This window comes from Crocuta crocuta, unplaced genomic scaffold (assembly GCF_008692635.1).
Source record: "Crocuta crocuta isolate KB4526 unplaced genomic scaffold, BGI_CrCroc_1.0 scaffold692, whole genome shotgun sequence".
NCBI lineage: Eukaryota > Metazoa > Chordata > Mammalia > Carnivora > Hyaenidae > Crocuta > Crocuta crocuta.
In genome coordinates, this window is record NW_027532877.1 from 669,856 (window position 1) to 682,132 (window position 12,277).

Sequence of the window (12,277 nt, forward strand, 5' to 3'; positions counted from 1 at the left end):
GGGGGGCGACATTAAAATCTACCTTACAAGATCTGGTAGGAATGACTTGAGACTGTAAAGGCAAAGTGCCCATCACAGCGCCTGGCACATGGTGTTAGTCCTCAGTAAATATCGACTACCAATACGATGGTATTAATAGCCAGTGCTGGTTGATTTAACTCCCAAGGCGTCCAGCAGATACTCAAAGAAGAATCAGTTCTCAAAGAGCTTCGTGCAGCAAACGGGACTCGGTGTGTGACAAGGTCAATGGCAACTTCAGCTACAAAAGAGGTCCGTGTGAAGTTTTCTTGTCACAGGAGGCAGCTTGCACTGTGTTTATTCTGTCTCTCTCGCGGGGTTATGAGCTGCTTCAGGACAGGACATGAGCCAAGGACACCTTCGTAGCATGCTGCCAGTTCTTCCCAAAATCTACCCGTTATTCATCTGTGTCTCTGGATTTCTGTCCCCTAAGTCACTCTCTTCTCTTGCCTGGTCAACTGCAACAGGTTCCCCAGAGCCCCCCGGTGACCCCCTGTCATCCAGAATGATGTGACATGTAAACCACATTCTTTCACTCCTTACTTTAAGTCCCCCCCCAAATAAATAAATAAAAACAAAAATAAATAAATAAAAAATAAATTCCCCAATGGCTTCCCCCTGCATTAAGAATAAAATCTAGGAGCACCTGGGTGACTCAGTCGGTTAGTCTGACTCTTGACTTCAGCTCAGGTCATGATCTCACGGTTCGTTGGTTTGAGCCTCATGTCGGGCTCTGTGCTGATAGTGTGGAGTGTGCTTGGGATTCTCACTCTCTGCCCCCTTCTCTCCACCCCCTCTCCCCTCTCTCTCCCTCTCTCTCATTCTCTCTCTCTCTCTCAAAATAAATAAACTTTAAAAGTTTTAAAAGAATAAAATCTATGCTCTACACTCTGGCCACAAGGACCCCTGTGATCCAGCCCCGCCCACTGCTCCAATGTCATCTCCTACCCCCTCCGTCTTACTCACTTTGCTCTGATCCACTGCCCTTCTTGCCATTAGTCAAAACACACCAGTTTCCTTCCTGCCTCAGGGCCTTTGCACTTGCTGTTTCCCCTGCCCAGGACAAGCATCCCCAGATCTATCCATGAATGGTTCTTCTCATCATTAATGTCTTAGCTCAAACGTCAGCTCAGGAAAGTCTTCTGTGATGACCATTTTTTTTTATGTTTATTTATTTTTGAGAGAGAGAGAGACAGATTGTGAATGGGGGAGGGACAGAGAGAAAGAGAGGGAGACACAGAATCCGAAGCAGGCTCCAGGCTCTGAGCTGCCAGCACAGAGCCCGATGCACGGCTCGAACCCACAGACCACAAGATCATGACCTGAGCTGAAGTCCAATGCTTAACCGATGGAGCCACCCAGACGCCCCTGGGAAATACATTTCTTTGCTGATTTTCCATGTTATCCAGCTGAAGATTCTCTGACTATTGTGAAATGGAGGAATTAAATAATTAAGACTATCCACAAGTAGCAATAACTTTTAAAATAATAATAACAACTAACACTTGTTGAGTATTTAGTCTTGTGCCCGGCACAGTTCTCTTACTTCTAATAACACTCCCCTTGGGATGGATACCATTGTCATCCCGGCTCTACGGGAGAGGGAACCGAGGCTCCAAAAAGCACGGGCGACCCCCCCACAGTTGCACAGCTGGAAACTGGTCAAAGCAGAAATGGACTGATTCGGTAAAGAAGCTGTTTATAACCCAAAGCGATGGAACATTATCACCCTCTAAGTGCCAGAGAGCCACTGAAGACTTAGAGCGAGGGAAAAATCTTATAATAACAGTCCCAGAGCTAAGGGCTGCATGTACATTATCTCATTTCAACCTCGGTGCTATTAATCTCGCATTTTGGCGGAGTCTGTTTTGTTTCCTGCTGGATTTCCGGTGCCCAGAGTGGTGCCTCGCACATACAGATGCTCCAAAGCCATTTGCTGATTGTCGAAACACTGAATGTGCCATTAAGTTACTTTACGTGTCGTGATGGTATGGTTAGAGTCTGTTTCCCTCGCTAGACTGCAGATTCCATTTAGGGATTGCATCGAGGACCGGGCATGAGTCATAGCCAGGCTGATAACATGTCCACCGTCATAGCTCAGCGCTTGGAACATAGTAAGCGCTCACTAAACACCTGTCGAATGAATGAGCGATCATTCTTGTCCCGGAGAACAGCGAGGACTGAGCAGAACCTCTTTAAAATACTGTTAGGGATGAATCCTTTTCTCAAGTTGGAAACAAAGTAAAAAAAAAAAAAAAAAGGCAGAATTCAGCAGCCGATGATTCACAAAACTTCCGACTGCCGGCCCCCAACTCACTCTGGATCCTGCTCAGAGCTGATGGAACACCACCGGCTGGGGAGGCTGCACAGATCGTGAGGTTTCTTGGGTACCAAACGATGCCGTGTGGGTTCTGAAACCAAACAAATCTGTTTTGATGAGTTGGGTGCAATTGAATCTCAGTCACATGAATTAAAACCTTAGAGAACACTGGGGTGCCTGGGTGGCTCAGTTGGTTAAGCATCCCGATTTCAGCTCAGGTCATGATCTCATGGTTGATGAGTTCATTGGGGTCCATGCTGTCAGTGCAGAGCTCACTTGGGATTCTCTCTCTCTCTCTATCTCTCTCCCCCTCTTTTTCTGCCCCTCCCCCATTCATACCATCTCTCAAAATAAATAAATAAAATTTCTTAAAAGACGCTGATGCCACAGCACGCAGCAATAAGGCAAACAATCTGGACCACCAAAGCCCTGGGGACAAGCCACTCTTCCGCAGACAAGTCAAACCATTGAGCCAGGAGAGCTGAACTCTGTTCCAGGCAAAATACAGCTTCCGAGTAGATTTCATGACTCAAGTCAAGCTGGGGCCTTATGACTTCGCAACGAGAATACTAGAAGCCAGTAGGATGACCATCACCATCGCTGGCCAGCCACTCGCACCTCCACCCTGCATTATTCCCAATATAAAAAATAATTATTGGCAACAAAATACCCCCAGAAACTCCATGCTCCTGCCTGTGCATCCTTCTCTATTTTTCCTCCAAATAAATGGAAAATAAAGACGAACTGGAGAATCTTTATTGGATAAATAGGATCCCTTTTGCACTTGCTGTTCCCATCATACCTGCGTTCTTACATTTATTTCCTTGAATCCAGGAAAGCCTTTCTAGCCCTGAACTCTTAGCACCCACTGTTCCTTCTGCCACCAATGCTTTTCCCTCCAAGTTGGCATAAAACCTGAGACTTCTTCCAGTCTCCCCCCAAAAGTCACTTCCCCCCAGGATGTTTTCCACCATGGCATTCACCAGTATTTATTGATATATTTCTCCTCTTCACTTAATCCCTCACTCTCCCATTACACGTAAGCTCTGGGGGACGGAGCCTGCGTGTTTTATTCATCACTGTAGACCCTTCTACCTCACCACGCACTTTCCATTTAGAAGCCTGGACTCTGCCAGCCAGAGGGTGGGATTCAGAGGCTTCCGAGGAAGGCACGGAGACCCAGCCAGTGCCAATGGAGCCAAGAGTCATCCATCACTCTCCCACCCTCGACAGCTGGATAGATTCATAATCCTGGTTGGACTGAAACTAACTCGTAGACCCTGTCTGGCTCAAGCTCTCCCTCCGCTGATGAATTCCTGTGGTGGCGTGGACTAGTGTTGTCCACTTGATCCTAAGCCCTGCCAGACCCCTCTCCTGCAGAACTTTTCTTTCTCCCTCCAGGATGAGGTATTTGCTCCCACCTTGGATTTCCTGTCTATGCCCGACACTGGCAATGGATCATGCATGGGCTTGAGTATTCCTGCCAATCTAGTCTTGAACTCTTCCTTAAATCTCTTTTGCTTGAACTCTCAATACCCATTTATTCTTTCACCTTCTAACATTCACTCATTCTCAGGCTGAGGGATCTGATCTAAAACATATCTGACCCTTTTCTCTTCTACTGAGAACCTCCGTTGGCTTCCAATGCACTCAGAGCAAACTCCAGAGTACCGATCATGATGCTCAACCTCCACGCCAGCTGCTTCATGCTGGTATCTCCTCCTTGGCTTCCACAGTTCCTACCCTCCTTCCGCCCACTCCAGGAGTACTGGCCTCTCACTGTTTCTCCAGCACAGAAACCATGCCCCTACCCCAGGGCCTTTGCACTCGCCCTTTGCTCCGCCTGGTATGCTCTGCTGCTCCAGATATCTGCATGGCTCATTCACTTCATTCATTCAGGTCTTCGCCCAAATTCACCTTCCCGAGAAGACTGCCCTTGACTGCGTCTTGTCGCTCTCAATTCTCCTTGTTCTTCTTTTATCTCTCTTCTCCATAACCACTGATTTCTTATGGACTTATTCGTTTCCTCCCTGTGGAAAGAGACGACAGTTGCTGGAGGTAAGCCAGCCGTCTAACACAGACATTAGTCAAAGGAAAATCAAGACGCTGCTAACTGAAGAAGGTAGACACTCAAATCAACACACTCCGCTAGCAGCACCTGCTACATTCAAGGAACTCAGGTTTACAGCTTCCTACAGGATGCACTTATTGTTCAATTAAGTAAGGGAACTGCTATGGACTGAATACTCCCCCCACCCACGCACCCAAATTACACTGCTCTCTAACGCAAGGTCCTTTCCCAGACGTTTGCAACTTGGGTGGGACTGTCAGTCAAGGCGCCCTGGGCTTTCTGGTCAACTACTCACCTTAGAACCCAGGATCAAGCCGTGAGAGCCCCTCTCTCCCAAAAACTGAACCATAAGTGTGGGCAAACCTCAGAGATACTATATGTTCAGTTCCAGGCCACCGTAATAAAGCAAATATCACAATCAAGTGAGTCAAGTGAATGATTCGGTTTCCCAGTGCGTATCAAAGCCATGTTTATACTGTAGTCTATTAAGTGTGCAATAGTATTTTGTCTAAAAAAAATGGACAGCACTTTAATTAAAAAATATTTTCTTGCTAAAAACTGCTAACCATCATCCAAGCTTTCAGCGAGTCATAACCGCTGATCACAGATCACCATACCAAATAGAATAATGAAAAAGTTTAAAACATTGCAAGAATGATCAAAATGTGACACAGAGACACGAAGTGAGTAAATGCTATTGGAAAAATGGTGCCAACAGACTCACTTGATGCAGGGTCACCACAAACCTTTACTTGTAAAAATCGCGGTATCTGCAAAGCTCAATAAAGCAAAGCACGATTAAACCAAGGGGTGCCTGGGGCCCTGGGGTGGCTCATTCGGGTAAGTGTCTGACTTGATTTTGGCTCCAGGCATGATCTCACAGTGGCTCATGAGATCTAGTCCCACCGCTCTGCGATGACAGTGCGGAGCCTGCTTGGGATTCTGTCTCCCTCTCTCTCTGCCCCTCATCTGCTCTCTCTCTCCCTCAAAATAAATTTTAAAATCATTTAAACACACACACACACAAGGTTATGCTTATGCCACGAGACGTGTAGGGAAAGCAGCTGGATCGGACTCATCTTGAAAGTTGTACCCTAAGGAGGCTGCCTTATTAGTTCTTGTTATGTAGATACTGGAAGCTTCTTGCCTTCTATTTGTTCTTGGTCTGTTGTTCGTCTTTTTTCTTCCAAGTCACTGGAATGACCTGTGTCTTTGCAATCAATTGTTTGGGTTAGCCTGAGTTATTGACTGACCCTAAGCACTTATTCATTTGAGCTCATTCAAGCTGCTCCTTCAGACCCTAAACATTTACTGGTCGGTCTCATCTGGAAGACAAAGCCACCCAGCCAGGTAGTTCGAGAGAAAGGACTTAATACAGGCCATTAGTTACAAAGATGTCGGAGGAGCTTCAAGGGCAAGCAGGCATGGGACACAGCTCCGACATCAGCAAGAGCGGGAAGCCCGGAGAGGCCAAGGGGGTGGTGGTGTCACCAGAGCCCAGGGGCCGGGGCCGCCCTGGGGGACGTGGGACCTTGAAGGGACAACAGAAAAGCTAAGCCAAGGAGGAAATAGAGCCACCGCCCAGAGAGGCCCCTCAAGTCACAGAGAGCGTGGAGAACGACCTTAGCATCTCCCAACGTTGTATCCTTCGATCCCCCCGTGGAGGCTCCCATTGGCTGAGCCTAGCCAGAGGCAAAGGACACTGGGAACTGTAGTTTGCACAGTCGGCCATCTGCCATCAGAAGTGACTGGCACAAAAGGGATGAGTGGTCCCTCCGTGGGATGTCTCCCTTAACGCCCTTGTTGGTTTCTAACATGGCGTCCAAGGGGGCAGGCCCGGTGGAGGGAAGAAACAGACACGCTCTGCCGCTATACCGCCCAGCACATGCCGCCTTCCACCAGGAACTCACCGCATAGCTCTCTTCACAGTCTCGGGTCCAGGCCACTGGCCCGGCCACCACTCCCTCCTTCCACTCTCAGAAAGTCCACCAGGCCTGCTTAACCAAAGGCCTGGCTCTGGCTGGGACCCAACTAACTAGAAGAGACTCGACTCCGCTCAGAGCTCCGGGCAGCGCCAGGGCGGCAGAAATCAAGGCCAGTTCCTGTCTAGCGTCTGACGAATTCTCTAACAGTTACTCCTACCCTCAGAATTAAAAAATAATGTTTGTGCAGCCCTGCCCATTCGCGTGCTTGCCCGGTGACGGAGCCCCCCTCCGCCTCTGTGCCGCGGGCCTGCCTTCCCCCAGCTCCAGCCAGGGCTCTTGCTAACATGCTCTCTGAAAGTCGTTTCTGGACCCGAAACGAGGAAGTGGGGCCAAAGCTCACTATGTGGAAAGATTTTATTTCCATCTGAGTCCACTTCAAGGCACGGCGAGGGATTAGTTTTGTTAGCGTTTTACCTCCAAAAAAACTGCAGAGCCTTCTCGAAGCAGATTTATGGAATTGCCCGGCAATTACATTTCAACCGAAGGAGACCAGCAGCCCCCTTTCTTCGGGGATGACTCCAAATTGGCTGGCACCAGTGACTATAGGCTAAGCGGAAAATATTCGGCGAGCCTGGCTGGGGGCGATCTATTCCGAGGCAGGCCTTCGGGAGCTGCACAGACACAGGGGCCCAATTTCTTCCCCGGATGGTGACTGAGGACAATGAGAGGAATTCATTCAACCTCAGGTAGTGAGAAGGTCCGAGACAAAGAAGGAAAGTGAAAATGGAGGGGTTCCCGCTCCCCGTTATGTTCCTGAGGCCAGCGGCTCCCCAACTCGAAGGCACACTCAGCCCCCTAAGCGTCCTGTTAAAATGCAGATTTGGAGTGAGCGGGTCCGAGCTGAGGGCCGACACGCCTTATTTCTAACCAGCCCCATGTGATGCCCCTGCTCCGGGAAGCACACTTTAAATAGCAAGGATCTAGACGTGGTGGGATACAGAGTGGGGCGCATAGTATCAGCCTTTGGGATTTGGGGCCACACATCAAAACCTCTAATAATACTCATTCTGGTGGTGCCTGGGGGGCTCAGTCGGTTAAGTGTCCAACTTTGGCTCAGGTCACGATCTCGCAGTTCATAGGTCTGAGCCTCGCATCGGGCTCTGTGCTGACGGCTCGGAGCCTGGAGCCTGCTTTGGATTCTGTGTCCTGCTTTTGCTCTCTTTCTCACTCTCTCTCTCTCTCTCTCTCTCCCAAAAATAAATAAATAGACATTAAAAAGACACTCATTTTGTAGCTCACCCTCTCATTTCTAATCTTTGTACAAGTTACAGTATTTATAATATATTAATCTAACAGCACGTGAATATATGTACGTATAGATACATGATATCTATGGATATATATTTATATATAGTATATGGAAATATATGTATATATAATCCACCTTCACGTTTTTAGACAGATGGGAATGCATAATCGTAAAAGCTTGCAGACCTCTGACCAAGTCCACACAGACATCTTCAGACTTTCAGAGAGAATCTTCGTACTGTACAAAAACGCCTTCTCCAAGTCTGTAACCCAAAGCCACTTTAAGATGAAGGGGACCTACTCACTGAGCACCTATTCCGTGTCAGGCACCGTGCTGGGGCATTTTACCCGNTTATATATAGTATATGGAAATATATGTATATATAATCCACCCTCACGTTTTTAGACAGATGGGAATGCATAATCGTAAAAGCTTGCAGACCTCTGACCAAGTCCACACAGACATCTTCAGACTTTCAGAGAGAATCTTCGTACTGTACAAAAACGCCTTCTCCAAGTCTGTAACCCAAAGCCACTTTAAGATGAAGGGGACCTACTCACTGAGCACCTATTCCGTGTCAGGCACCGTGCTGGGGCATTTTACCCGGTCACCCCGTCAGGTAAAGAGGATTACGCTCACGTTACAGATGAGGAAACTGAGGCGCAGAAAGGGAAAGGGACCCTCCTCTGTTCCCTCATCTAATGCCAGCAGAGGTTCGAGCAATTTGAATGCAGACTGTTTGAGCAGAGATTCACCACTTGGATTCAAACAGGCCAACCGGGAGCTAAGGGAAGGCGCTGGGGTTCCGGAACTGGCCATGGCGATGGCTGAACAGGGGTGGTCAGAGTTGCTGAAACGTGGTGTCTGAGCCTCTGTCATTCCAGTTCAACGGCTGTAGGATCTGTCCTTAACACGCCCACAGCCCCTTCTCGGGGACACTGGCGGCATTTACAAAGCAGCTTTGCCCCGAGAGGTGCCATTTCTCGTTGCTATCTCTGGCCCCCAGAGAGATGAAAGCCATGTGCAGTCTGCGCTTAGGATTCCAAGCTCCTATCTTGTCTGTTTTCTTGGAGAAATAAATTCCCCTTTCCCCTGAGAACTAGCTTTGTGGCAGACACCAGGATCCCCTTTCCATAGGCACGATCTCAGTTAATTCCCACGGAAGCCTTAAGAGGATGCTATTACTACCCCCTCCACCATGAATTGATCAGGAAATTGAGGCTTTCACAGGCCGGTGGCGTGCCAGGGGGAGCCATTTTTAGTGCCGGAGTCAATTCTAGGCAGATCTGATTCAAAGCCCGGGTTTTGAAGCACAATGTGGTCTGTCTTGCCCTTCGATCGGATTCTTAGCCCTCCCTCAGCCCCACACCATTGTGGATGTTAACGGATTCATTACTCTGACGCCCAGCCAGCTTTGAGGAAAGAGAAAGGACCCATTACGCCCCAACTCTGCCGACCTGGGAGACTGGCAGACACAACAGTTCTGGCGAAACGCCCCGGGGGACGTCTCCATTGGCCTTGCTGTCGACAAAGCAGGTGTCCTGGCTTCCCTGGGCCCCGGTGAAATTTTCTTTGGAACCCATCCGATGTGAACTTTGGGGGGAAGACTGGCGGAGCCAAGGTGCCTAAAGCTGGTGAGGTTATTTTTAAGTCGTAAGTCAAAAAGGGCCTTGAGCAGAAATGTTCTCACCTACCGCAGAATCAAACTTGGACATCTTCCCCTGCCAAGGATGCTCGGCGAGGGTCTGGGGCTGCTCAACGTGGAGATGTGTGCGTGCGTGAGTGTGTGCGAGCATGAAGGAACATTTGAGCGTGTGAGTGTGAATGCGTTTGAGTGTGGCCTTGGGAGTGTGTGAGTGTGTTTGTTCTCAGATTTGTATTCACGGTTTAGGGTAAAAGAGGTACCAGCTCTCCTAGGCACCTTCTTCTGGGAATGTCCTAAGGTCATGGTTATATTTCTATTCAAACCAGAGACAAGACAGCATCATGTTGAGTGTTAACATGAGGTTCGAGTTGGATGGTCCTGGGATCAAAGCTCAGCTATCCCACTCCCTCATCTGTGCGGCCGTGCGTAAGTCACTTGCCCATCTATCGAATGGGCACCCACCAGCCAGGTCGTTGCAGGGATTAAGGATGAGTATGCAAAGCGCCCTCTGTGGAGCCTGCCATGTAGTAATATAGGGTGGCGTTAAAAATAATAAAAATGGGGCGCATGGATGGCTCAGTCTGTTAAGGGTCTGACTTTCGATTCCCGCTCAGGTCACCATCTCACGGTGTGTGGGCTCCAGTTTCACATCGGGTTCTGTGCTGACAGCTCAGTCTCCTTGAGATTCTCTCTCTCCCTTCTCCACCCCTCCCCCGCTCCCTCTCTCCATCTCTCTCTCAAAATAAATAAACTTTAAAGGAAAGAAAGAGGAAGCAAAAAGAAGGAGTATCATCAGAACCAAGACAGAAAGAGAGAGAAGAGGAAGGCTCCTGATGAAAGCTGAGGCTTTTGGTCAAGACACTGCCGGCCCTAGATGCCTAGCCAGGAAGGAGCGGCGGGAAGAAAGACCCCAAGATTCACTTCCCTCCATCCCTTGCATCTCCTACGGTGGCTCCCATCGTCTAAGGATACATAGACAGCTAAGGCCACCACGTCACGTGTCTGCAGAAACCACTGTTTGCAGCAGAAAGTATGAGTGGCGTCTCCTGGAGTTAAGCAACCAGGGTTGAGAGGTGACTCCGTGATGTCACCAGTCCCTCAGGATCCTCATGGCTGTCCCCTGACCACAGGTGATCCCTGAGCTCCAGCCATCCTGCGGGGAAGGGGAAGGGAAGATAGCAGAGCAAGAGTTCCCAGAAGCTCCGCCCTGTAACTTCTGCTTAGATCTGTCTTATTTACCCTTCCCACCTGCACAGGGGTGTTTCAAACTAATTTCTTTTTGACTTGGAATAATACCGCTTCCAGCCACACAGAGGACTTTTACTAGAGAAGAGAGACAAAGGGGGTATTTTACTGGTTCTTCCTCAGTTAAGTACTGACTTGGGAGTCAGAAGGACCAGGTTCTCATCTCTGCTTTGCCGCTAGTTGGCTAGGTGATCTTGGGCCTATGGCTGCCATGACACCTTCCCCATGTCCATCTAGCTGCTTCCCGACGACTCCTAGGTGCTGGCACAGGTCTGGAAAGTTTACTTTCGTGACTGCCCAGCCCTTGGTGTGGCGGGGATGGTAGAAAGGAGGATGAAGCCTTCACCTTCTGCCTCTCTGTCAACAGGGAGTGTAACTGAATGGTCACAGCCAATTAGCATTGGGCAGATCTGCATTTCATTGCTGCCTCCGCCCTTATCAGTTGGGTCACCTCTGGCAAGTCTACTCAATTCCTCTGAACCTCAGTTTCCTCCTCTGTCTCATGAGAGGCAAACAAAGTTCTTGCCTTGTGGAGTGGTGGGAGAACGGAGTGTGTAAAATTCTTCGTACGTGACAAGAACACATGAATGATAGCTCTGAGCACGATAGAGCATTCCCCCTCTCTGCCAGGAGTACGTGTGGCTGGCAGATCCTTAGCCTGCGAACAGCCGTGAGAAAGAAGGTCAGCCCCTCGCTGGCTAACAGGATGCTAGAAATGCATGAGCAGCTGCTGTAGCCAGTGGACTGTGAGGCCTCTGGTGTCCTATCGGGTAAGTGATGGAGAGTAACCAGTTTCTGATCTGGAACATGAACCCTGCATATCCCAAATGTCCTAAAATGCTCTAAAAAATGTAAATGTGTGTTTATTATGGAACATTTTTCCAGGTTTTTTTTTTTTTTTTTAACTATGGGACTTGTCAGGGCCTTTAATATGTTAAGGATATTTCTAAATCTTCCATGGTGGGGGTATCATGTACAGTGTGCCCAGATGCATTTGCCTAACAACCTCTCTTTCCAATAGTAACAGTTAGAACAAGGATAGTAATAGCAATACGCTGTGTTAGATCTTATGCTAAATGGTACACATTGTGTAATAGTCAGCTAATATGGGGATAATGCTGCATAATGAACAGCCCCCCCAATCTCAATGACAGTAATAGCAATAGATATTTATGTACTTACATTATGTTAGATCTTATGCTAAATGGTTCACATTGTGTAATAGTCAGCTAATATTGGGATAATGCTGCATAATGAGCAGCCCCCCAAAGCTCCCTGGCATACACAAATTACATCCTTTCTCAGTCATTGGCCTGTGCTTAGCTCATCTGCCTCTGCTTCTGGCTGTGGATTGATTCAATTCTGCTCTAGAGTGTCTATAACTGTGGGACCCCCGTTAAAGCTTCATCAACCACCCAAGGGTTCTCATGGTTCTGGGCAGGAGCACATAAGAACAAACTGAAACGATATATAAGCACATTTAAAGTCTCCGATAGAATACATGTTACATCTACTCCCGTCCATTGGCCACATGGCCAAACCAATAGTCAACGGAATAAAGATGTATATCCCCAAGGCAGAAAGCCACAGCAATCGTGGAGAAGAAAGGATTCCAAGCAAATAATACAGCTTATAACTCCTATCTCTATGCCCCCCCCTCATTTATCTCTAACGACAGCTGTGTGCAATATTTGTATCACTGGGAAAAAAATCAAGACGCACAGTCATTTGACAAGGGAGGATA